General features: G+C 40.3%; 1 protein-coding gene across 9 annotated transcripts in view; it reads left to right on the top strand.

Moving 5' to 3' along the window:
- Tdrd15 (tudor domain containing 15) overlaps positions 1 to 24,431 on the top strand; it is a 369,751-nt gene that overhangs the window by 290,592 nt on the left and 54,728 nt on the right. For 8 of the 9 annotated variants that reach the window (XR_015045178.1, XR_015045179.1, XR_015045168.1 and 5 more), the window contains 2 exons: positions 4,797 to 4,847; positions 6,564 to 6,654. The exons of the other annotated variant lie outside the window; for it this stretch is intronic. The gene's annotated coding sequence lies outside the window, so the exon portion shown is untranslated. The remainder of the gene's footprint in view (positions 1 to 4,796; positions 4,848 to 6,563; positions 6,655 to 24,431) is intronic. 9 annotated transcript variants of the gene reach the window in all.

Raw genomic sequence — 24,431 nt, 5'->3', positions numbered from 1 at the left:
TGCTGTCCTGCGCGGGGCAGACCTTAGAGCAGTCCCCGTCGCTAAGAGCGAATTATAGTATCTTGCTTGATTGTGTGAAAGACTAGGTTATAGAATGCATATTACATAGAGTCATGCTGACATTCAAGAGTGTAGATGAGTATCAGAAGATAGTAAGGGTAAAAAGACAACATTTTGCCCCCTCAACTCCCAGAAATCCTGTCCTGGACAAGGCGTAGGTTGCAGCAGAAGGATCTTGACCTGTGACGGTCAAGGACACTCCAAAAGTTTGGATTCATGTATTAATGTAACCTGATTCACAGAACCCAATTATTTCTGGGCATGTTTATCATATAATTTAAAGGAATATGATTGGATCTCAGGACCCAGTCAGTTGCAGACCCAGGGGACAGTCAGTGTACTGCCTGGGGCCCTTGGCTGGCTACTTGTTCTGGGGATGTCAAGGGGACAGAAGGGAGGAAGCAGTCTCTCTAGCTTTCAGACTGCCTATTCATCTAAGATCACTTTTCTCAATAATACAAAGGCATTCTCGGAGACACTTCCAACAATTCTTTTGTCCTCGGGTTACAGCAGAATCAGCCTTTATAATGAGGGCAGATCTGTGTTTTCCATAGAGCTGTATATTAATTCTTCATTCAGGTTATCATTTACATACCTCTTAAATTAGATACTCCACCGCTTGAAAATATACAGTTAACACTCTTTCCTCCATGAGGGTCAGCAGGTCTACTTTGCCAGCTCAGGCTATGCTTAGGATATTGACGAATGGAATTTAATTGGCATGAACAGCAGGCATTGGTTGACAGACTAAGGGTAAGAGGAGCATGCCTGTTCTCAGCCAGCCATTTCTACTCCTGTTTTGACCAAGGCTTTTCCCACTGTGTTGCCTTTTCCTTACTCAGAAGGGAATGCCTAACATCTCTTCTCTGGGGAACTTCAAGAAATGATAGACTCTTTCCATTCCTCTGCTACCACATCCAGGGACCACTTAGAGTGCCCTTTCCAGCCGGATCTGGTGAAGTCTAGATAGAACCGATGACTAGCAGTTGCCAAACAGATTCTCACTAGTGTGAGATGGCAATGTGCTCAGAATTCTCCCTGCTGTTAAGGAATATGGACCAAGTGTTTTCTCCTGCAAGGCAGTTATACTGATCCCATAAGAAACTTCCTCTCCTTCTCCCTCATCTTTTCCTTTTCCCAGATTTTGTTTCCTCTCCACACCCTCACATCCTCCCTTTTCTTCTAACATTGTGCTTTTCCCTGTTTCATGTGTCCATGCTCCTTCCTTCCTTCCTTCCTTCCTTCCTTCCTTCCTTCCTTCCTTCCTTCCTTCCTCCCTCCCTCCCTCCCCCCTCCCCCTCCCTTCCCCTACCCTTCCCTCCCCTTCCCTCCCCTTCCCTCCCTCCCTCCCTTCCTTCCATCCTTCCATCCTTCCATCCTTCCTTCCTTCCTTCCTTCCTTCCTTCCTTCCTTCCTTCCTTCCTTCCTTCCTCCTTCCTTCCTTGTTGTTTCCAGTTTCCTTCCTCTCTTTAACTCATTTCTCCATTTTTTTCTTCTCCATTTCCCTCTGTCTTCTCTTCCTTTCACATCTTCCTTTCTCTCCCCCTTTTCTCCTTCTCCTTCTGTCTCCTTTCTCTTTCACTGTAAGTACCTCCTGGACTGTTACACAACAGATGCTTTACTGCCTACGAGCAATAGTATGGAGATGAAGACAGATCCTAAAAAGGAGAAAGAGAAGAAAGCAAAGGCTTTAGAGCAATCTGACAATCGTCTCCATGGAAGAGGATAAGGTTCACTGTCACAAAGAAGAGTCAGGCTGGTGGGGTGGGTTGTCCCTGTGAAATCGGTCAACCCTGACTGTCCCACACCCTGGGATTTCTAATTTTTTCTTGTCTTGTTATTTACCTGAGACATGTCAGTGAATCTGCACTTAGACAGGCTAAATGCATGATCCCTATGTTCATTGTTCTCACCTATAAAGTAGAAATGGCAACAAAATCCGAGTTTGGTTCTACAACGTGTTTAGAATCCAAACAGAGCAAATTCTTTCAGAGCCGTGGATGGCATCAATGCAGAGGCTAGGAAGCTATTTAACCTTTCTCTGCAATGACAGTTTATGTCATGAAATTATGTCCTGGATTCTTAGGGACTTAAAAGACCTCCTTTTAAAAGTGAAGGCAAAAATCAAGGTTCATGGAGTTGGCACATTCTCCAGACTGCTGAGCAGTTGCACTTCTGTCCTGGATGCTTTCTGAGGTCATTTGAAGTTAATAAGGTGGAGGGGAGTTTCAGCTCTTCATTTTGAGTGGGTAAGATGAATTGGGGCAAAATATTGTATCTGCAGAACTGGAAAATATTGTATCTGTGGAGCTGGAGCTGGTAGTTCTATTTTAGTTTTTTTTTTTTCCCCTGTTTTTTTAATCACCTGGAATGGGCATTTGGAAAATCTCCATTTTTTCTCAATTAAAGAGAGAGTGTCTCAGTGTCAAAGAGTGCTGACTCTAAGGTCAGAAAGAGCCACATTCAACGCCTCAGATTGCAATTTTGCTAGCTCCATCCACTTGTGCAGACTGTTCTATGCAGTCTCTTAAACTAAGCTTCTTTTCTTTAAAATGGAGAAATTAAATGACCTCTTTACAGATCTGCTGTGACTAACAGTAGATACTAAATGTGTATGTGGTTATAGGATACCAACTGTATAATGCTAGGCACATATGGATCAAAGGACATGCAAATGGCTTGACATTGCATAGCACAAAGTTTCTTGCCATCTCTGATCTTGGGAAGGAACATTAATTGGCAGAGTGAATGAGAGTGGTACTTAACATCGAGGACAAGAGGTGTTGGATAGGAAAGACACAGCCTCAAACTTCATTCTTAGAAGAAGATTTCACCTTTTCCTTATCCAGCAAGTATCTCACTTAACAATATTCCTGACATACAACTGTCAAACATATCCTCACATGCTTTTCAGTAGGAAACTTACTTCCTGAAGTAAATCAAAGTGAGCATAAAGAAAAGCTGGGTCACGTGCCAGGTTGTGAAGACAGGAATCTGAAAGTCCATTTCTGTATTTTCTTCTCCTTGTCTCATTTGTCTGTCCCTAATTTGTCTTCCAGATCTTTCTAATTTCCTCCTCCTCCCTGCCCACATGGAAGGTGCTTTGCACATACTGGAAAGACATGTTTCCTGTAGGTTGTGCATACCTGAAAACATACAGGAGATTAAACCTATAGAAGGCAGCTGCTAGTTTCCACCTAGACTATTCCTGTGCATAGTAAAAACAAACAACAAAACCAAAGCAAAACATCAATTCATCTGATGTAGTTGTTTCAAAAAGACTTGCCCCTCCCATTTTTTCCCTGGGATGTTATTGTTATATGAAAATTCCCTACACACACTACTATGCTTTGATCAAATGCACCTCCTTTCCAATTTCTCTGCTATTCCCAGTACCACTTTTTCCTCCCAACTTCATGTGCTCTTTTAAAAACAAATTATTTATTTTGTGATAATTTTGTATAGCAGGTTTTGATCATATTCATATCTCCCCAAATTCTCCTATGTCCACCTTCCCTTTCTTATCCACCTAATTTTGTATCCATTTTTTTAAATCACCAAACCAAATCCAATTTGTTGTGTATGTGTATGTATATGTGTATATGTATGTATATTCTTTGGTGTGTGGCCTTCCCCTACAGTATTATTCACTTATTAGGGTCTACAGAAGGATGGAGATGGGACTTGGATACCCCTTTCTATAGAATTATTGTAATTTTAGCTATTGGGAGAGATAGGTTTTTTTTTTTAGGTTTACATCAAATATAATCAAAATGTTATATAAAACTCTTAAGGAAGCAATTTTTAAACCAGGCAGTGGTGGCACATGCCTTTAATCCCAGCATTTAAGAGGGAGAGGCAGATGGTTCTCTGAGTACAACCTGGTCTCCAGAGTGAATTCCAGGACATCCAGAGCTACACAGAGAAATCCTGTCTCAAAAAAACAAAACAAAACAAAACAAACAAACAAACAAACAAAAAAACCCACTTAAAACAAATACAAAAGAAAGAAAGAAAAGTGACTCTCCCTCTCCTACCAGCTATAATTTACTAATAGCTCCTTGGAGAGGGTGGGATATTATTGCCATTTCTCCTCCGTGCTGGGATTTTTAGTCTGGCTTGAGCTTGTACAGTTCTTGTGCATGGTGAGTTTATATGTTCAGATTCCTTGTTGTGACCAGAAGAGAAGGTTTTTGTTTGTTTCTTTATAGTCATCTACCACCTGTGGCTCTTACACTATTTCTGCATTCTTTTTCTCAATGGTCCATGAGCCTTGGGTGTGGAGGGAGATATGCATTTGTCACTTAGGGAAGAGTATTCTACAGCCTTTTATTCTCTGCATCTTGACGATTTTGTGATCTCTGTGTTAATCACTATCTGATTCAATACAACTTCCCTGATGAGGGTTGAGAAATTACTTAAACTATGAGAATAACCATCAGTTATTAAGAGTTGTTTAATATTATATCCATTAAACAGAATGATAGTAATAGGTTATCTATTAGTACCTAAGCCACAGGTTCTTGACTCAATAAAGGTTCCAGATTTGAGTTTCATCTTGTGGAGTTGAAGTTAATTGGTTGTTTCTATGATTTTTCATGCTACTATTGTGATTGACTATTTCTATGATTTTCATTCTACTGTTGTACTGCTTGAGCATATCTTTCTAGAACAATCATTATTATATCTCATCAGGCTCATGGATGGGTAATATTTATCATTAATTTTCTCCTCAGGTCGATTGGATAACACTATGAAAATTATGTAGTAGGTGATGAAACTTCCAGGTTGGTACTAACGTGATTTCTACATGTTCTATAGCTTATTTATATAGCATCTTCAGCAATGAGGCCTTGCTATCAAGTTGTGAAGGATAAGCAATAGGACTGGCAACAGTGTGTAGTTTTGACAGGTATATGGGACCTCACAACCCATCAAGTCCAGAAGAGATATGTGGGTTTATATGTTCATCCTCAATTTTGTTCCATTGATTAATGAGCCTGCGTTTTTATGCTAATACCATGCTGTTAATATGAAAACAAAGAGATCTAGAAAAGTGAAAACAATCCTGAACTTAGCTTTCCCTGATTTCAGGTTTACTGCAGAGCTATAGTAATAAAAATGTCACCTTCAGCTAATGGTGCTGGTAAAAGTGGATAGCTACACATAGAAGAATGAAAATGGTTTCATCTTCTTCTTTGAATTCTTTATCATTAAGAGAAGACATAAGTTTTATAAGTAATCATATTCTTGTATTTTATTATTTCCAATTCTTGCTTATAGTTTACTATATTTGTTCTATATTTATAGTTGTTGCCCTCCCTTAGCTCTTACCTTGCTCTAAAGTCAACTCCAAATGGATCAAAGACTTCAACATAAGATCTAGTACTCTGAATATGACAGAAGAGAAATTGGGAAATATATTTAAATTTATGGGTACAGGAAGACACCAATAGTTCAAATATTTAAAATGGTACAAGTTAAAAAAATTGGACCTCATGACACTTAACAGCTCTGTACAGCAAAAGAACCCATCATATGATTGAAGAGGCAGACTACAGAGTAGTAAAAAATTTTTACCTTCTATGCTTCTGAAAGAGGTTTAGCATCTAGAAGGTACAAAGAACTAAAAGTGCTACACACCAAGAAAACAAACAATACAAATAAAACTTGGGACATGAAACCAACCAGGGAATTCTCAGAAAGAGAAATACAAATGATGGATAAATGTATTTTTAAAATTATTTAACATCCTTATTTATCAGAGCAAATAAAAACTGCTTTGATATTTCATCTTACTCTAAACAGAAGAGCTAAGAATTTTTTTTTTATTACAATGGATACTAGTGTGGATGTGCGGGAAGGGGAGCAACATATACTGATGGTTGATGGGGATACAAACTGCTGGAACCACAAGGAAATCAGGATGGAGGCTCCTCTAAAGCTAGGAAGAGATTTACCATAGATTCAATACACCACTTCTGAATGTATCCCCTAATGATTCTATATACTACTACAGAGATACTTGCTCATTTCTGTTCACTGCTGCTCTATTCACAATGGCCAGAAAATGGAAACAACTTAGATGCCCATCAACTGACAGATAGATAATGACAATGTGCTATAATTGGACCTGGGAGCATTATGTAGCTGTAAGAAAAAAAATGAAATCCATAGGTAAATGGATAGAGCTGGAAACAATCATTCTGCATGGGGTAACGTCGAGACCAAGAGAGATAAATGCCTTTTGTCCTCTCGCATGTGGCTGCTAAATCTCACACTTGCACTGTCTAGAGAAGTAAAGAAATTAGTAAGGGGGCATAAGACGGGGAGACTTAAGGGGAAGGAGGTGCTACAGAGGGAGAAAGAGGAATAATGGAGTAGAAAGGGTAAAGTAGTACGGGGATGGGGGAGCATGATAGAAGAGGTATGGGAGGGACAATAAATTGAAAATGCCATATGGTTAATGTAAAAGCTTTCTAAAAATATGTGCCTATACATAGATAAGAGGAGTTTAAATGGAGCTACCCTACAATTGTGGAGATGATGCCTTTCCAAGACACCACTGCTATTAAGCAAAAAGCTCAGTAACAGGTATGGATTACACTATTTCTGTTTGTCAGTAAAAGTCTCTTAGACTCTCCTAAACAAAAACTATATCTTAATGAACTTAACTTTCAAGGAGTATTCTTTATTTAAATTATCTGTCTAAAACATAGACATACCAGGGTTTCTCTGTGTAGTCCTGGCTGTACTCAAACTCACTCTAAAGACCAGGCTGGCCTTGAACTCAAATATTCTCCTGCCTCTGCCTCCTTGAGTTTTGGAATTAAAGGCATATGTCACCATCACTCAGATAAAATCTGTATGATTTTAACATACATTTCTTGAATCAGTTTCCTCATCTCCATCTTTTCTGCCTCTGCTTTAAGCCATTCCTAATCTCTTCCTGGAGTATTACATTTGAATTTTCAGTGACTATAAAGTTAGTTTACATATCTGCATCCTCACTGTTCTGTAAACTTTTGCAGAGAGCAATCTCCAGGTATGTTTTTCTGTATCCCCTTTCTCACATGGCCCTCTCTCTGTGTGCATAGTCTCCTAACGCACATACATTATCTCTGAAAATATTACCTCATTCAATCTTTTCAGCCATTCTAGGAGGCAGGTGGTTATTATCTTCATTTTTCAAATTAACAAATGTAGTTCGAGGAGGTTAATAAACTTGTGTAAAGGTCACAGAATGTATCCATTGTAGAGCCAGTATTTCTTTTAAAACCTGTCTGACTCCAAAGTCTGTAGTTTTCTTACTAAACCATCTGCACTCTACTCTTAATATTTACTTTCTTATTTTAACATTGTGAAGGACAAGCACTGGCCTTTCTCCATGTCTTTCTATATTTGGGGCATGTTTAGCATGTAATCCACAGCCACACACCTTGGCACTCATGAATTTTTTGGTCATTTGTGAAGCAAAATGTGATGGGTAGGATGAAGGCTGTTTAGATGCATAATCGTTGACCTAGAAGTGATGACAGACAATGCCATCACATTTTCAAGAATGCTCTGTGAAAACTCACTCTGCTGATTCCGAACCTTACCCTTCACTCTCTGAAGTGATATCAACCAGACCATAGTGATCTTAAGATCTAGCAGTGACTTTGATGTTTGCTCAGTTACCTGTGTAGTTGCTGGCCTTAGTAAAAGATTTGGGGTGATTGATCAAAGGGAAGAAAAGGAAATCAAAACCAGCAGCCATGGGTTAGGCCTAGAGGAGACATCTCTATCTCTCACCTCCCACTTCCTGTCTTCCTGTCAATGCATTCACACCCAATAGCTGCTGGTCTCAAGAAATTCCACCTATGGGGATCTTACTCTCCCCCTTTTCTCCCTTCCATTCTTTCTGTAAGGATATACCTGTGGCTGTCTAGAAGGAGACTGTCAAGTTCATGAGTCACTGGAAAGATAGAAGACCAAGCTATAGAGAGAAGGAAATTTTATGCCTTCAGGATAGGGGAGGCCTAGAGTGGAAGTCCACTGAATGGCTGCTGGCTTTCTTGTTTTGTTGTCCTGTTTAGATAGCCATTGCCTAGGCCAGTGGGTCTCAACCTGTGGATCACAACCCCTGTTAGGAAAGGGTAAAGGACACTTTCACAGAGGTCACATAAAACCATCCAAAAACCACTGTTATTTACATTACGAATCATAACAGTAGCAAAATTACAGTTATGAAGTAGCAATGAAAATAGTTTAATGGTTGGGGGTTCACAACAATTTGAGGAAGTGTATTAAAGGGTCACAGCACTAGGAAGGTTGAGAGCCACTGTGCTAGGTTTTCTTGACATTTCTCCTCATAGCATCTAATGGGAACACAAGCAGCTCCCTAAAGAAGTCACCTTTGCTTTCCTAGGCTACTCATGTCCTCTCCCTCCCTCCCTTCCTCCCCCATTCTTTTTTTCTACCCAATTCCTGTCCAGCTTTTGCATGTCATCTCAAATGTCTCTTTGAGACTTGCATTTCTTACTTTACTTATTGCTGTGAGCAAGTACCTGACAAGAAGCAACGTAAGGGAGGAAAAGGTTTGGGCTCATGGATATGGAAAGTATGCTCCACTGTGACCAAGAAGGCACAGCAGCCAGAGTCTGTGGCTCCTTGCTCTCATCTGCATGCATTTTCAGTCTTTCCTCACATCTTATTGTATCAGGAAGCAGAGAGATGGATGCTAATGCTCATCCGATTTATCTACTTTTTACTCTTTTATTCATTCTGGGCTTCCACCCCATGAGATAATGCCACCCACATTAGGGTTTGTCTTCTACCCTTAGTTCCTTATGATACCCAGAAGTTTGCTTCTTAGGTGGTTCTAAATGTAGTCAGCTTGGGTAACAAACATTAGCATGTTGTATAGTATAGGTTAAAAGTTTCTGTCAAGCTCTTATTAAAATAGTCTTTTACTTAACACCGAAGTATCAACTACATAGTTCACACCTGTGATTTACTGGGCATAATTTACTTTGGATTCAGAGACTATGTACATTCATTCACGATTCATCTATGTCACAGAGAACAATGCTTTGTTCATAATAAGTGTTTCGAATTATTGACAGCAGGGTTTATGAATAGATGGATGATAATACAGCTATCTTCCTGTCTTTCCCATCTGAAAGAGGGAGATAAAAGAGTCAGATTTTTGTTTGGTATGGGAAACAATGGTTCAATAAGAAACAAGGGATGTAGTCTTGCCCTCTGTACTGCTGTTTTTAAAAATTTGGCATCTATTTCTTCACTTTATTTGACCATACCACTTATATTCCTGAAAGAACAAAGCAGAATAAATGCATGTCCAAGTGAAAATGTTAACCTGGGAGGCCAGGCAGCTTGAGGCTCTTCTATTTTCAGGAGTCAGGTAAGGCAGGGTAATCTATCTTTCTTTGAACTGGCTGTGTGTTATTGAATTTTCTATTACTATTATGAATATCCATTATAATCAACTTATAAAGAACAAAATATTGTTTGGCTCACAATTTTAGAGGTTCCCATCCATGACTGGCTGGCTTGTTGCTCTGAATGTGTTATTGATAAGATAACACACAGTATTAGGAATATATGGTTGTACTGGCTGGTTTTGTGTGTCAACTTGACACAGCTGGAGTTATCACAGAGAAAGGAGCTTCAGTTGAGGAAATGCCTCCATGAGATCCAACTGTAAGGCATTTTCTCAATTAGTGATCAAGGGAGAAAGGCCGCTTGTGGGTGGGACCATCCCTGGGCTGGTAGTCTTGGGTTCTATAAGAGAGTAGACTGAGCAAGCCAGAGGAGGCAAGCCAGTAAAGAACATCCCTCCATGGCCTCTGCATCAGCTCCTGCTCCCTGACCTGTTTGAGTTCCAGTCCTGACTTCCTTTGGTGATAAACAGCAGCATGGAAGTGTAAGCCGAATAAACCCTTTCCTCCCCAACTCGCTTCTTGGTCATGGTGTTTGTACAGGAATAGAAATCCTGACTAAGACAAATTGGTACCAGGAGTGGGGTATTCCTGTGACAACCTGACCATGTTTTGGGGAGGACTGTGGAAGGACTTTGGAACTTTGGGCTTGAAGATCCATTCGTTGTTAAGAGCTCTGTCAGATGTTGTGTAGGAGCTTGGAAGATTATGCTGAGAACAGTGCAGAAGATGAAGGCCTGGTTTGTGAAATTTCAGGGGGAAAATTAAAGACTCTCTTCAGGGCCATTGCTGTTTTTATTGTGAAGATTTTGTAGTTCTGGTTAGCTGGGGCTGAAGAATCAGCTGTGATTAACAAGATACCAGAACTACTAAAGCAAAAACTTTGCATTACTGGGACTATTGATGCTGGTTAGCTGGAGCTAAGAAATTAGCGGTGATTAAGAAGAGACCAGCATCGTTGAGCTGACATCTTCTGGGAAGTGTTTTCTGAAAGCACAAAGAGGCTGTGTTCCAGAGATAGCCAAGGTTGTACTCCTTCTGCAGTGGGACTTGGTAATGTGTAAGGGTCACCCAGGTGGTACTGGTTTTGAAGGCATGAAGGGGTCACACAGCAGCTCAGGCTCGGCACTGTGAGAGGCCATGGAAGGCCATTGGTGAAGGTGCAGCCCCAGTTGTAATTGAAGGCCCAGGACTGAAGGGGTCATGCAGTGTTTTGGAGATGTCAGTACCACGAGATGACCACCAAGAGCAGCAGCAGCAGTGGAGTACAGGCATCTGGAGCCCAGAGGACGACGTGTGTGCTACAAAGGGCATGGCTGGAGAAGTGACCCAAGCCCTTGGAGGAGCCCAGAAGATCGTGAGTTGGATCCCAGACGTTGGACAGTTGGAGATTGATTTTTGCTTTGATTGTGACTGTGCCCTGATATTTTCCCTCCTGAAGGAAGAAACTGTTTTAGTGGAGCCCACAGTTAAGAGACTTTTAATTGTAAAAAGACTTTGGATTTTAAAAGAGATGGATATTTTAAAGAGATTGAAATTTTAAGAATATGTAAAGACTGTGGGACTTTTAAAGTTATTTAGATCTTGGGGATGAATAAGAATGTAAGGGTTGAGGCTTACTAGTGATGTGTTTGTGTGTCAAGTTGACAAGGAGTCAATTGTACTGGCTGGTTTTGTGTCAACTTGACACAGCTGGAGTTATCACAGAGAAAGGAGCTTCAGTTGAGGAAATGCCTCCATGAGATCCAACTGTAAGGCATTTTCTCAATTAGTGATCAAGGGAGAAAGGCCGCTTGTGGGTGGGACCATCCCTGGGCTGGTAGTCTTGGGTTCTATAAGAGAGTAGACTGAGCAAGCCAGAGGAGGCAAGCCAGTAAAGAACATCCCTCCATGGCCTCTGCATCAGCTCCTGCTCCCTGACCTGTTTGAGTTCCAGTCCTGACTTCCTTTGGTGATGAACAGCAGCATGGAAGTGTAAGCCGAATAAACCCTTTCCTCCCCAACTCGCTTCTTGGTCATGGTGTTTGTGCAGGAATAGAAACCCTGACTAAGACAATGGTAGAGCAAGCTGCTCACCCCAATGACTAGGGCGAAGCAGAAAGTGAGCAAAGACCAGCAACACAATCTTCTCTGAGGATACATCGCCAATTAATCCTCCCCCTGGTCCCATCTTAAAGTTTCTACCACTTTCCAATGCTTCCAGAGCTTGGATGCCAAAGTTTATAGCACATTGATTTTTGGAGGACAGTTATCTGAACTGTAATCAGCACTCCCTTGTTTGTATTTTATTTTAATTAATTTAATTTTATTTATATGGGTGTTTATATAGATGTTTTATATGGGTATGTCTAAACATCTGGTGTGGGCATGTGGAGGCCAGAAAAGGGCATTGTATTCCATGGAACTAGAGTTATTTATGGTTGTAAGCCAACATGTGAGTGCTAGGAATTGAACCTAGGTCCCCTGGAAGAACAGCCAGTGTCCTTAAGGCTGGGCAATCTCTCTTGTCCCATCTACCCTATTGTTTTATTCCTACTGTGGTCTTTAAAAATGAGATGCTAATTTTGGAATAACACTTTTCTTCAGTTAGGGAATAAGATGAGATTTGGATCATATAAAAACAATGAAGGCTTATTTATATTCAATAGGCTCAGAGGGTTTTGACTTTGTGCATTTTCCATATTTTAAAATGAAAAGGGCAATTCATACTCCCAGTGAAAACACTGGGCATCATGTGTAAGAATTCAGGCTGGTGTGAAATATGACAGTGGCCCAAGCTTCTAGACTGTCATTATAGTTCAGCATGACATAGAATTTAACACTGAAATAGGATGACTGAATTATTTATCTTTTTCAACCAAGACTTTAGTGAGGGTAAAGTACATTGATAATTGTGAATCTGGATAAAACTACATAAAGAAGGATTATTTTGGCTGAGCCTGGACATAGGCCCATCCTATATTTAATGACATTTTGCAATAACAATGAACTGGTCTGTATACATGATGGTTCTTGTTAAGTTAATTTCACAGTTGACAGTTACTCTGGAAATTCGTACAAGCATTGACTACTTAATGTTAAGTGAACTCAGTGTGTTTCCACAGTGCCTCCAGGGTTCTATGCTGATCACACAACAGTGAAGAGAAATTTTTAAAGATCTTAACCCAAATAAAAAATAGTATTTTAAAGTCTATACAATGGTCTTACAATTTGCAAGCATCTTTGTGTGCTTGTTCTAGTACTATGCTTGCAAACCTGCTGCCACTCCCACTCCTACCCATAGCCTGCATCCAGTGGGGAGTCATTTGCAACCTCCTGCCTTTAGCTCTAATGATGCTGGCTTGTTTAGTGAAGCTTTCCAGAGGGTCTGGCTATCACTGCACACTGCAGGGAAGCATGAAGAACAAGGAAGCTGGCTGGGTAGTTAAAAAACAGACAGAAAAGAAATAACTGATTTTTTTCCCAATTTTTTATAAGATGTTTTCTTCAATTGCATTTCAAATGCTATCCTGAAAGTCCCCCATACCCTCCCCTCTGCCTTGTTCCCCTACCTATCCACTCCCACTTCTTGGCCCTGGGGTTCCCCTGTACTGGGACATATTGAGTTTGCAAAACCAAGGGACCTCTCTTCCCAATGATGGCCGACTAGGCCATCTTCTGATACATATGCAGCTAGAGACACGAGCTCTGGAGGTACTGGTTAGTTCATATTGTTGTTCCACCTATCGATTTTAAAACCAAAGTTTTAAACAGTCAAATATTCCAGAGTTGGGGAGTGAAAATGTTTAAATATACAGATATTGGTGATTCTAATGGAGTTCTGAGGTGATTTCAAGGAGACTGGGCTGTGCTGTATGGTGACGCAAAGGGTTCTTATAAGGCAGCATAATTGATTTTGTCTTAGGGTGCCCCTATTTTACAGGGAATATTCTATGAGTATCTAGATTGACACTGAATCTAGATTGCCATTGTGATGAAAACCCTAGGGAGTTATCCAGTGTTGATAAAATCTAAGAAGCTAAGAGTCCCTTTATACTTTCCAGCCATTTGCTCCAGGCTCTGCACAAGTGCGTGGTAGTGGACAGGCCATCAAAATGGGAGGGGCTCCCCAGCTGTCACAAAATGACAATGGTAGTTATACATGTATATCATGATTTTGAGATGGAGGAATATCTTGTTTCACTTGGGAATATGCATAGGATATGAACACTAGGCTAGTAAATTAAACCAGCATCAAACCCAAATTGGTGCCTGGTTATAGAAGGTCCCATGAAAATTAGATATTCTTCCCCAGAAAACAATGAAACTTTGTATTTTGTATTGAGAGTCAGGAAGGCTGGAGCATAAGGGTGATTGGAAATCCAGAGTATTAAGAACTATTTTTAAAGAAGATATACTTTATGCCTCCCTACAGTGACAGATCCCAGTTAGTACTTTTAAATTACCCATTCACGTATGCAGACTTTCAACACATGCTAGTACATTTTCCCCACCAGGCTGAGAGCATTCCATTTCCTCCACACTGGATTTTTCTCAGCCCCAGCTTGGACAAGCCAACTGTGCTGCATCCAAGCTCCCACTCAATATCCAATCACTATGCAATGCTAAGACAATCTGGCCCCAAACCATGTTCTTAAATTTAGGAGATCCCTATTAGCTCACTGTTCCCCATAACAAAGGCAGCTCTACTGGAGCATAGTGCACTTTATTACTGGGATCTCCACCATGCCCTGGAGCAGGGAGTACTCCCATGCTTCCAATTCCCTTACAAAAAAACTGATTAAGCCTTTAGGGATACCATGTGACTATGAGGTCTGCTGCCTTGACACACCCCTGTTTTCTTTCATGGGAAATCCTGGACAGTTGTGTTTTGCAGAACATGTTCAAGTCCACTCCCAGACCTTGACATTTCGAAACAACTAACCTGCTCTGTTTGAGAAATGCATTTAAATAAATTAATGAAACTTCTGCTCCAAATGAATCCTTTCAAGCTGCTTACAGAGAAAGTTTGAAAGGGCAATATTGTCAAACAGAAAAACAACATCTGAGATATGATACCCAGAAAGCTGAGAGGGGGAGATCGACCATAGTGACTGGGTTTTACCTATAGCAAAACCATTAACAATTGCTAACCAAAAGAACAGATGAAATTGAATGTGCTTTCATGATAAGATTAAAGACTGTTCCTTGAAGAAAGTAGTAGTAGACAGTGTTTAAAGAGGAAGAGATGTAAATGGTTGGAAGATACAGTGACTGCTGAGATATACTTTTCTCTGGTATTAGGCCACCCCTTCTCACTGGCTCAGTGGATTGGATAGGTTGAAGAAATTAGCCAGGGCTCGTCTTCCCACACAGACCCTTGTCCCACTGTGAGTCCCATTTCCTTCTCATCTTGAAGAGAACACACTTGCCTGACAGAGAAACCATGTGGAGGAGTGAAGGGGGTTGTTGTTAATGTTGCCCATTGGAGAGGCAACATTAATTTTTTTTTCAGAACGAAGGGGTAATTTTGAGGTTCCACCTCATTAGGCAGGTTTATGACTTGTCCATTTGCAAGGGAGCTGATGGGGCTTTCCATGCAGCCATTTGCTTAAAATTGGCTCATCTCTCACAAGGCATTTTCATAGTCCTTTCTTCTCTCTACCCTCTCCCCTGCCTGCAACTCCTCTGGTGTAGATAAAATACACTTGGAAGACACAGGGAAAGCGTGCTCTGTTCCTGCATAGCACCATTTTACTGAAGACACCAGCACAGTGATAAGGCTATGCATGACTTTCAGTGAGCTAGTTTTAGGAAATAGAAGCCCACTCCATTGCCACTGAAATGTGTCCTGTATTATTTCCCCACAAATATTGGCTCAGAGTGAATATGTGTGTCCTACCTGAGGGATAACCAAAAGGGAACAATTCACAGGCTTCACAAATTTCCAAAATATTTGAATGCTGTCTCTCCAAACACAACTTTATATTTTTACATACAAGATTTTCTGTAGTGAACACAGTTTGCTTCAACTCAAAATAGAGCAGAGCTAAGAAATTATAAGTTGACTCTGTAATGTAATAAATAGCATGCTGTTTTGATGTAGTTATAATAATGCAGCACTTTAAAATATATTATCATGACATTCTTCCTTATTTAAATGTCAGCTTCATATAGCAATGCTTCCTCCATGGCCACCAATCATCCTTTGTATCTCTGTCTACCTGTACTAGCTAAGTTCTTCCTGTTCTCTCTCTGGAACTTGCTCACACTACATTCTTCTTCCATGCCTGAGAGTTGAGGAGTGGAGTCATTATAAAAAAAATTAATGGCAATGTAGACTCAAAGCTAGTTTGCCTTGTGGCCAGAGTCTGGCTGGCACTGTCCTAACCCAAGAATGGATGATTGTCTTGCTCTTCCTTCTATGATTGTGGCTAAAAAGACCACATAAATAATTATTGCTTCCAGAGGCTTTTGGAAAGTCCCTGTTGCTGGAACCAAAGTCCCAAATTTTGTTTCTCACATAATTTATAGTAGTTGCTCTAGTATTCTCTCAGGGACTTAGGTAGGTTTCTTAAACATCTCCTTGGTCTAATTCCAAGGAACAAGAATTTAAAGTATTACTTAGCCAAGCTCTGGGACTGAGTTCTCATCACCTATGATCAGACTCCTGGTTCAATCCTTGTATTTCTGTCCCTTTTACATTCCTACTTTCAGTTCTAATCTCACCCAGCACGGATTTTACCATGACAGTATCATTTCCAAAAAATACATTATATGTCAGGTGTATCCCTGCAAATAGATTAAACTATGATTCTATATTTCTTTGCTTGATATTTTAAGCCATCTTCCTTTGTATTAATTTAAAATTCACTAAGCAAATAATAAGAGAATCAGAGAAATGGTTAAAAACTTTAAAACATGAGTTTACTGATCATAAATCTAAGTTTGTGGATATATTAAATAATCATCTATAAATTTCACCTTCCAATCTTTCACATTTATACTTTGAATCTATTCAGTTCATGGATTGGATGGACAAAGATAGCATGGACAAAGAGATGATACTTTTACATTGATTGTCTTGCTTCTATAACTTTATGAGGAAGAAGGTCTTCTCTCTAAGCCATTTTTAGTATACATACAGACTTTCAGAGACTGCTACAGCATGTACAAGAACTGCCACAGGTATAAGATAAACAAAGTTCCAGCATGGTATAGGGGAGTGAACAGAAAGTCTCACTCCTAACCAAGAAGCTAATGAAATTGATAGCTTATGGGAAAGGAAAGGGAAAAATCAGTTTTCTCCAGTAGAGTGTCACTTGGCATTTCTACCAAATGCCAGGGTAGATCTCTTGCAAAGGAGTATTTGGCCAATGTAAAATGGATTCCATGTTTTTGTGTGTAAACTTTTCATCATAGTTTTTTTTTGTTGTTGTTGTTTTTGGTCTTATTGATTTTTGTTTTAGTTTGTTTATTTTAATTTTCACTATTTGTTTGCTTTTCTATTTTGAGAGGAGAGAGCAAACATGAAGATAGGTGGATAAGAAGGTTGGGAGAAGGTCTGGGTCTGGAAGGAGTTGTAGAAGGGGAAGAATATAATCCTAATATGTTGTATGAAAAATGTAAACAAAAATACATTTATCATATAAACAGCATGAAATAGCCATAACCATTGCCTGCAAACAGTTTGTATCTTAGTGGAAAGAGATGACAAACAGAGAGTTAAAAAAATACAAAGAGATAAACTAGAGGGAAATGTAGCAAATAGAAGAGACATAGTTAGATTAATTCGTCCTGACTAACTTGGACCTCGAGAGATGAATAAAGTAATGGGATTCTATTGCTCCATCTGATGAGTGGTAGTTACCTCATATAGCCATCTTCTCTTCCTTATCAATCCATGGTTGTGTACTTGACTTGGATACACACTGAAATATTAATTACCATGGGACAACTGTATCTCTGAGATTTATAAAGACTATGATGAAAACCACAGTAGACCAAATCTTCTTCTAGGGAACCTGACTGTATAAGAGTAAATATAATTGAAAGACAGAGATACCAGAGGTTACCTTGCCTCTCACCCATAAGGAAGAAACTTCCAAAAACATGATTGGTCTCTGTTACTGATGATCCTATCAAGCATAATGATTCTTTAGGTGACACTGAGAATAACCATGGATATAGTTAGTTACATTCCCTGGAGATATGTAGAAATTAGCCCAAAAACATTTTAAGGAGCTTGCTGATTTTATATAATAATTTGGATAAATGGATGAATGGATAGATAGATGGATGGATGGATGAATGAATGGGTGGCTTGTCTTTGTGACATCCATAAATGACTTATTTCTATCATTATCTTCCTATTAAAGAACAACCAAACTATCTTGACACAGGTGAAGTTTTGGATTTAATAATACACTTTCCAGCACTGAGACAGGAAACCTCTTAGGAGAATAGTAGAGGCTTTACTTCCAGGCTGCCTGTTCATGGCTACACAACTTCTCAATATGGTTTGAATTTACTTTACAATCCATCTATGACATTTTCCCTGTTCTGTTGAAGTCATGGGAAGTACTCCAGGAGACAAGCTAGATTTATAAGCCATAAAAAGGGGAAACCTACTTTTTCATATAGGAATTTTTGTTCAAGAATTTATGTTCCTATTATGTTTCTTTTGTTTTGTATGCTGGGGATGAAGGTGGGGGTATACATGTACTTGTTGCAGTCAGAGGGAAGCTTTTAGGGACCAATTCTCTCTTCCTACCATGTCAGTCCTGGAGGGCAACCTCAGGTCATCAAGTTTGGTAGCATATGTATTTTACCCCCTGAGCTATCTCTCTAGGCTTGTCCAAAATTTAGTCAAACTGAATGATTTAGAGTCAGGTTTGATGGCACTAGTCCTCAAGCTGTAAGTCAGAGGTAGGAGGATCTTTATGAGTTTAAGGTCAACCCAAGCTACCATAATGGAAATTTGTCTCAAAATACCAGGTAAATAAATACAAAAAATTAACCATATATTTTTTGCTACATCATGGATCTAACATTAGTCACGATAGAGATTCTCTTATTCTGTGTTGACCTAAAGAAAGTAAATGAAGGTCTTCCTTCTGAGCCTAGCGGAGGCTGCTAAGGGCTCCAGAGTGCTCTCCATGCTGCAGGACCTCGGGATCACAGTTGGGTGGAACACAACATCAGCTCCAAAGAATCACAGAGGGTCTTGTGCTGGCAAAAACAGGGACAAAGCAACCCCACCCGACCAGAGGCTGGGATCTGTTTCTGTCAGGGCCACTCCCACCATCTTCCTTCTGAGCCCAGCAGAGGCCACAAAGGGCTCCAGAGTGCTCTCCCCTCCACAGGACCACAAGATCACCTCGGGATCACGGGTGAGTGGAATGGCAAAATCAGCTCCAAAGAATTGCTGAGGGTCATATGCTAGCAGGAACAGGGACAAAGGAACCTCACCCAACCAGAGGCTGGGAACCATTCAGGTCAGGGCCAGCCCTGCCATCTTCTGCGTGAACCCTGCTGAAGGCATCTAGGGCACCAGAGGATTCTCCACGCCGCAGGACCCCTAGCATACCCAGGACCTCCTGATCACCTGAGAGCACCTGGATGATAGAAGCAACAAAGATTCTTGGTCAGGGTCCCATCAGCCTTCATCCTCAGCCAGGAGGCAGAGCTGAGACCCAGACCCCCTGGGCACATTCCTTGCCAGAGGAGAGTCAGCCTACAGGGAGAGTTCTGACCCCAGAATTCAGGAGGCAGATAAGAGCTCCAGACTGCTGGACACCTGCTCTGAAAGAGGAGAGCTTGCCTACAGAGAGTGCTCTGACCACTGGAACTCAGGAGAGAGTTGGACTCCCAGGAGTGCTGACAGAGGCTAAAGGAATCACAGGAGTATCAAGCTCCAACCAGAGACAGCTTTAACATAAACACCAGAGATTTCTAGATGGCAAGAGGCAAATGTAAGAATCTTACTAACAGAAACCAAGAACACTGGGCATCAGAACCCAGTATTCCCACCATGAGTCCTGGATACCCCAGCACACCTGAAAAGCAAGATGTGGATTTAAAATCATATCTCATGATGGTGGTAGAAGATTTTAAGAAGGGCATTAATAACTCACTTAAAGAAATACAAGAGGAGGGTCACAAGTCCCGGTCAGCGCCAGCACTGGGTCACCTTGGGCACAGAGTTGGTGGATACCCCTAAGGTCCCCTAGAGGACTCTCCACCCGATCTTAGGACCACTGGTGAGTGGAACACAACTTCTGTTCCAATCCAATCGCGTGGGACCTGAGACAGCATTAGGAAAGCAGAAAACCCGGCCTGACCAGGGTCACAAGTCCCTTGTGGTCAGCACCAGCACTGGGTCACCTGGGGCCGGACACCCCCAAGGTCCCTAGAGGAGAGCTTCTGAGACAGACCCCGTTTCGGGCTCCAGACATCTGGGCACCTTCCCTGTAAGAGGAGAGGTGTCCGCCCTGCCCTGGAGAGCTTTGCTGTAGCACCTGGGGGAGCCATCTTGGTTCCCGGATCCCTCTTAGACTAGTCTGTGCAGGTAAGAGTGTGGACTACAGAAGCTAACAGCTTCTGTGATAGGCTGAAGCAACACAGCTTCTGGGACAGGTCCGGTTTCGGGCCTTCATCTTCTGCCAGGAGGGAGGTCCGAAACAGATATCTGTGCACCTTCCCTGTAAGAGGAGAGCTTGTCTGAAGAGAGTCCTCTGACCACTGAAACTCAGAGGAGAGAGCTAGTCTCCCAGGTCTGCTGATAGAGGCTAACAGAATCACCAGAGAAACAATCTCTAGCCAGAGACAACAATAACAACTAACTCCAGAGATTACCAGATGGTGAAAGGCAAACGTAAGAATCTTACTAACAGAAACCAAGACCACTCACCATCATCAGAACGCAGCACTCCCACCTCACCCAGTCCTGGCACCCCAACATACACGAAAAGCTAGACCTGGATTTAAAAGCATATCTCATGATGATGGTAGAGGACATTAAGAAGGACTTTAATAGTTCACTTAAAGAAATACAGGAGAACACTGCGAAAGACTTACAGGTCCTTAAAGAAAAACACAAAAACACAACCAAACAGGTAGAAGTCCTTAAAGAAAAACAGGAAAACACATCCAAACAGGTGATGGAAATGAACAAAACAATACTAGACCTAAAAAGGGAAGTAAACACAATGAAGAAAACACAAAGTGAGGCAACGCTGGAGATAGAAAACCTGGGAATGAAATCTGGAACCATAGATGTGAGCATCAGCAACAGAATACAAGAGATGGAAGAGAGAATCTCAGGTGCAGAAGATTCCATAGAGAACATCAGCACAACAATCATAGAAAATGCAAAATGCAAAAAGATCCTAACTCAAAACATCCAGGAAATCTAGGACACAATGAGAAGACCAAACCTACGGATAATAGGGGTAGATGAGAATGAAGATTTTCAACTTAAAGGGCCAGAAAATATCTTCAACAAAATTATAGAAGAAAACTTCCCAAACCTAAAGAAATAGATGCCCGTGAACATACAAGAAGCCTACAGAACTCCAAATAGACTGGACCAGAAAAGAAATTCCTCCTGACACATAATAATCAGAACAACAAATGCACTAAATAAAGATAGAATATTAAAAGCAGCAAGGGAGAAAGGTCAAGTAACATGTAAAGGCAGGCCTATTAGAATTACTCCAGAATTCTCACCAGAGACTATGAAAGCCAGAAGATCTTGGACAGATGTTATACCGACACTAAGAGAACACAAATTCCAGACCAGGCTACTATACCCAGCCAAACTTTCAATTACCATAGATGGAGAAAGCAAAGTATTCCGTGACAAAATCAAATTCACACATTAACTTTCCCACGAATCCAGCCCTTCAAAGGATAATAACAGAAAAAAAAATACAAGGACAGAAACCACGCCCTAGAAAAAGCAAGAAAATAATCCTTCAACAAACCTAAAGGAGACAGCCACAAGAACAGAATGCCAACTCTAACAACAAAAATAAAAGGAAGCAACAATTACTTTTCCTTAATATCTCTTAATATCAATGGACTCAATTCCCCAATAAAAAGAGATACACTAACAGACTGGCTACACAAACAGGAACCAACATTCTGCTGCTTACAGGAAACCCATCTCAGAAAAAAAGACAGAAACTACCTCAGAATAAAAGGCTGGAAAACAATTTTCCAAGCAAATGGTCTGAAGAAACAAGCTGGAGTAGCCATTCTAATATCAAATAAAATTGACTTCCAACCCAAGTTATCAAAAAAGACAAGGAGGGACACTTTATACTCATTAAAGGTAAAATCTTCCAAGAGGAACTCTCAATTCGGAATGTCTTTGCTCCAAATGCAAGGGCAGCCACATTCATTAAAGATACTTTAGTAAAGCTCAAAGCACACATTGCACCTCACACAATAATAGTGGGCTACTTCAACACACCACTTTCATCAATGGACAGATCGTGGAAACAGAAACTAAACAGGGTAACAGTGAAACTAACAGAAGTTATGAGACAAATGGACTTAACAGATATGTACAGAACATTTTATCCTAAAACAAAAGGATATACCTTCTTCTAAGCACCTCATGGTACCTTCTCCAAAATTGACCATATAAATGGTCACAAAACAGGCCTCAACAGATACAAAAATATTGAAATTGTCCCATGCATCCTATCAGATCACCATGGACTAAGGCTGATCTTCAATAACAACATAAATAATGGAAAGCCAACATTCACGTGGAAAATGAACAACATTCTTCTCAATGATACCTTGGTCAAGGAAGGAATAAAGAAAGAAATTAAAGACTTTTTACAGTTTAATGAAAATGAAGCCACATACCCAAACTTATGGGACACAATGAAAGCATTTCTAAGAGGAAAACTCATAGCTCTGAGTGCCTCCAAAAAGAAACTAGGGAGAGCACACACTAGCAGCTTGACAACACACCTAAAAGCTCTAGAACAAAAGGAAGCAAATTCACCCAAGAGGAGTGGGTGGCAGGAAATAATCAAACTCAGGGGCAAAATCAACCAAGTGGAAACAAGAACTATTCAAAGAATCAACCAAACGAGGAGCTGGTTCTTTGAGAAAATCAACAGGAGAGATGACCCTTAGCCAGCCCCACTAGAGGGTACAGGGAAGGCATCCTAATTAACAAAAACAGCACTGAAGCAAAGCTGTTTATCAGATTTAGGTGTCCTCTGGTGGAATTTTTGGGATCACTTATATATACTATCATATCATCTGCAAACAGTGATATTTTGACTTCTTCCTTTCCAATTGTATCCCCTTGATCTCCTTTTGTTGTCAAATTGCTCTGACTAGAACCTCAAGTACTATATTGAATAGGTATGGAGAAAGTGGGGAGCCTTGTCTAGTCCCTTATTTTAATGGGATTGCTTAGAGTTTCTCTCCATTTAGTTTCATGTTGGCTACTGGTTTGATGTAGATTGCTTTTATTATGTTTAAGTTTGGGCCTTGAATTCCTGATCTTTCCATGACTTTTATCATGAAGGGGTGTTGGATTTTGTCTGATGCTTTCTCAGCATCTAATGAGATGATCATGTGATTTTTGTCTTTGAGTTGGTTTATATAGTGGATTATGTTGATGGATTTCCATATATTCAACCATGCCCGCATACCTGGGATGAAGCCTACTTGGTCATGATGTATGATCGTATTGATGTGTTCTTGGATTTGCTTTGCCAGGACTTTATTGATTATTTTTGCATCAATATTCAAAGGGAAATTGGTCTGAAGTTCTCTTTCTTTGTTGGATCTTTGTGTGGTTTAGGTATTAGAGTAACTGTGGCTTCATAGAATGAATTGCGTAGAGTACCTTCTGTTTTTATTTTGTGGAATACTTTGAGTAGAGTTGGAATTAGGTCTTCTTTGAAGGTCTGATAGAACTCTGCACTAAACCTATCTGGTCCAGGGCTTTTTTTGGTTGGGAGACTATTAATGACTGCTTTTATTTCTTTAGGGGAGATGGGACTGTTATGATCATTAATCTGATCTTGATTTAACTTTGGTACCCAGTAGGAAGTTGTCCACTTCACAAAGATTTTCCAGTTTTGTTGAGTATAGTCTTTTGTAGTAGGATCTGATGGTGTTTTAGATTTCCTGAGGTTCTGTTGTTATGCCTCCTTTTTCATTTCTGATTTTGTTAATTAGGATACTGTCCCTGTGCCCTCTAGTTAGTCTGGCTAAGGGTTTATCTATCTTGTTGATTTTCTCAAAGAACCAGCTCATGGTTTGGTTGATTTTTTGAATGGTTCTTTTTGTTTCCACTTGGTTGATTTCAGGCCTATGTTTGATTATTTCCTGCAGTCTACTCCTCTTGAGAGAATTTGCTTCCTTTAGTTCTAGAGCTTCTAGGTGTGCTGTCAGTCTGTTAGTGTATGCTCTCTCTAGTTTCTTTTTGCAGGCACTCAGGGCTATGAGTTTTCCTCTTAGGACTGCCTTCATTGTGTTCCATAAGTTTGGGTATGTTGTGGCTTCATTTTCATTAAATTCTAAAAGGTCTTTCATTTCTTTCTTTTGTTTCTGTTTCCAGGATCTGTCCATTGTTGAGAGTGGGGTGTTGAATTCTTCCACTATTATTGTGTGAGTTGCAATGTGTGCTTTGAGCTTTACTAAAGTTTCTTTAATGAATGTGGCTGCCCTTGTATTTGGAGCATAGATATTCAGAATTGAAAGTTCGTCTTGGTAGATACCTTTGATGTGTATGAAGTGCCCCTCCTTGTTTTTTTTGATAACTTGAAGAACTTTTTCATTTAGTAGGTGTAAATATACACCAATGAAAATAAGTCAATTTTGTTGTGAACTTTCCAAGTATCATTTCAGGGTCTCAATTTTATTGCTTTGAATACTGACACATGCATGCCTGAAATAATGTATGGTTGG

The sequence above is a fragment of the Mus caroli genome, unplaced genomic scaffold (assembly GCF_978045245.1).
Source record: "Mus caroli unplaced genomic scaffold, Mus_caroli_1 scaffold_14, whole genome shotgun sequence".
In the NCBI taxonomy this organism is placed as follows: Eukaryota; Metazoa; Chordata; class Mammalia; order Rodentia; family Muridae; genus Mus; species Mus caroli.
Note: the sequence above shows the minus strand (reverse complement) of the source record. Positions and strands in the feature narration are given on the sequence as shown.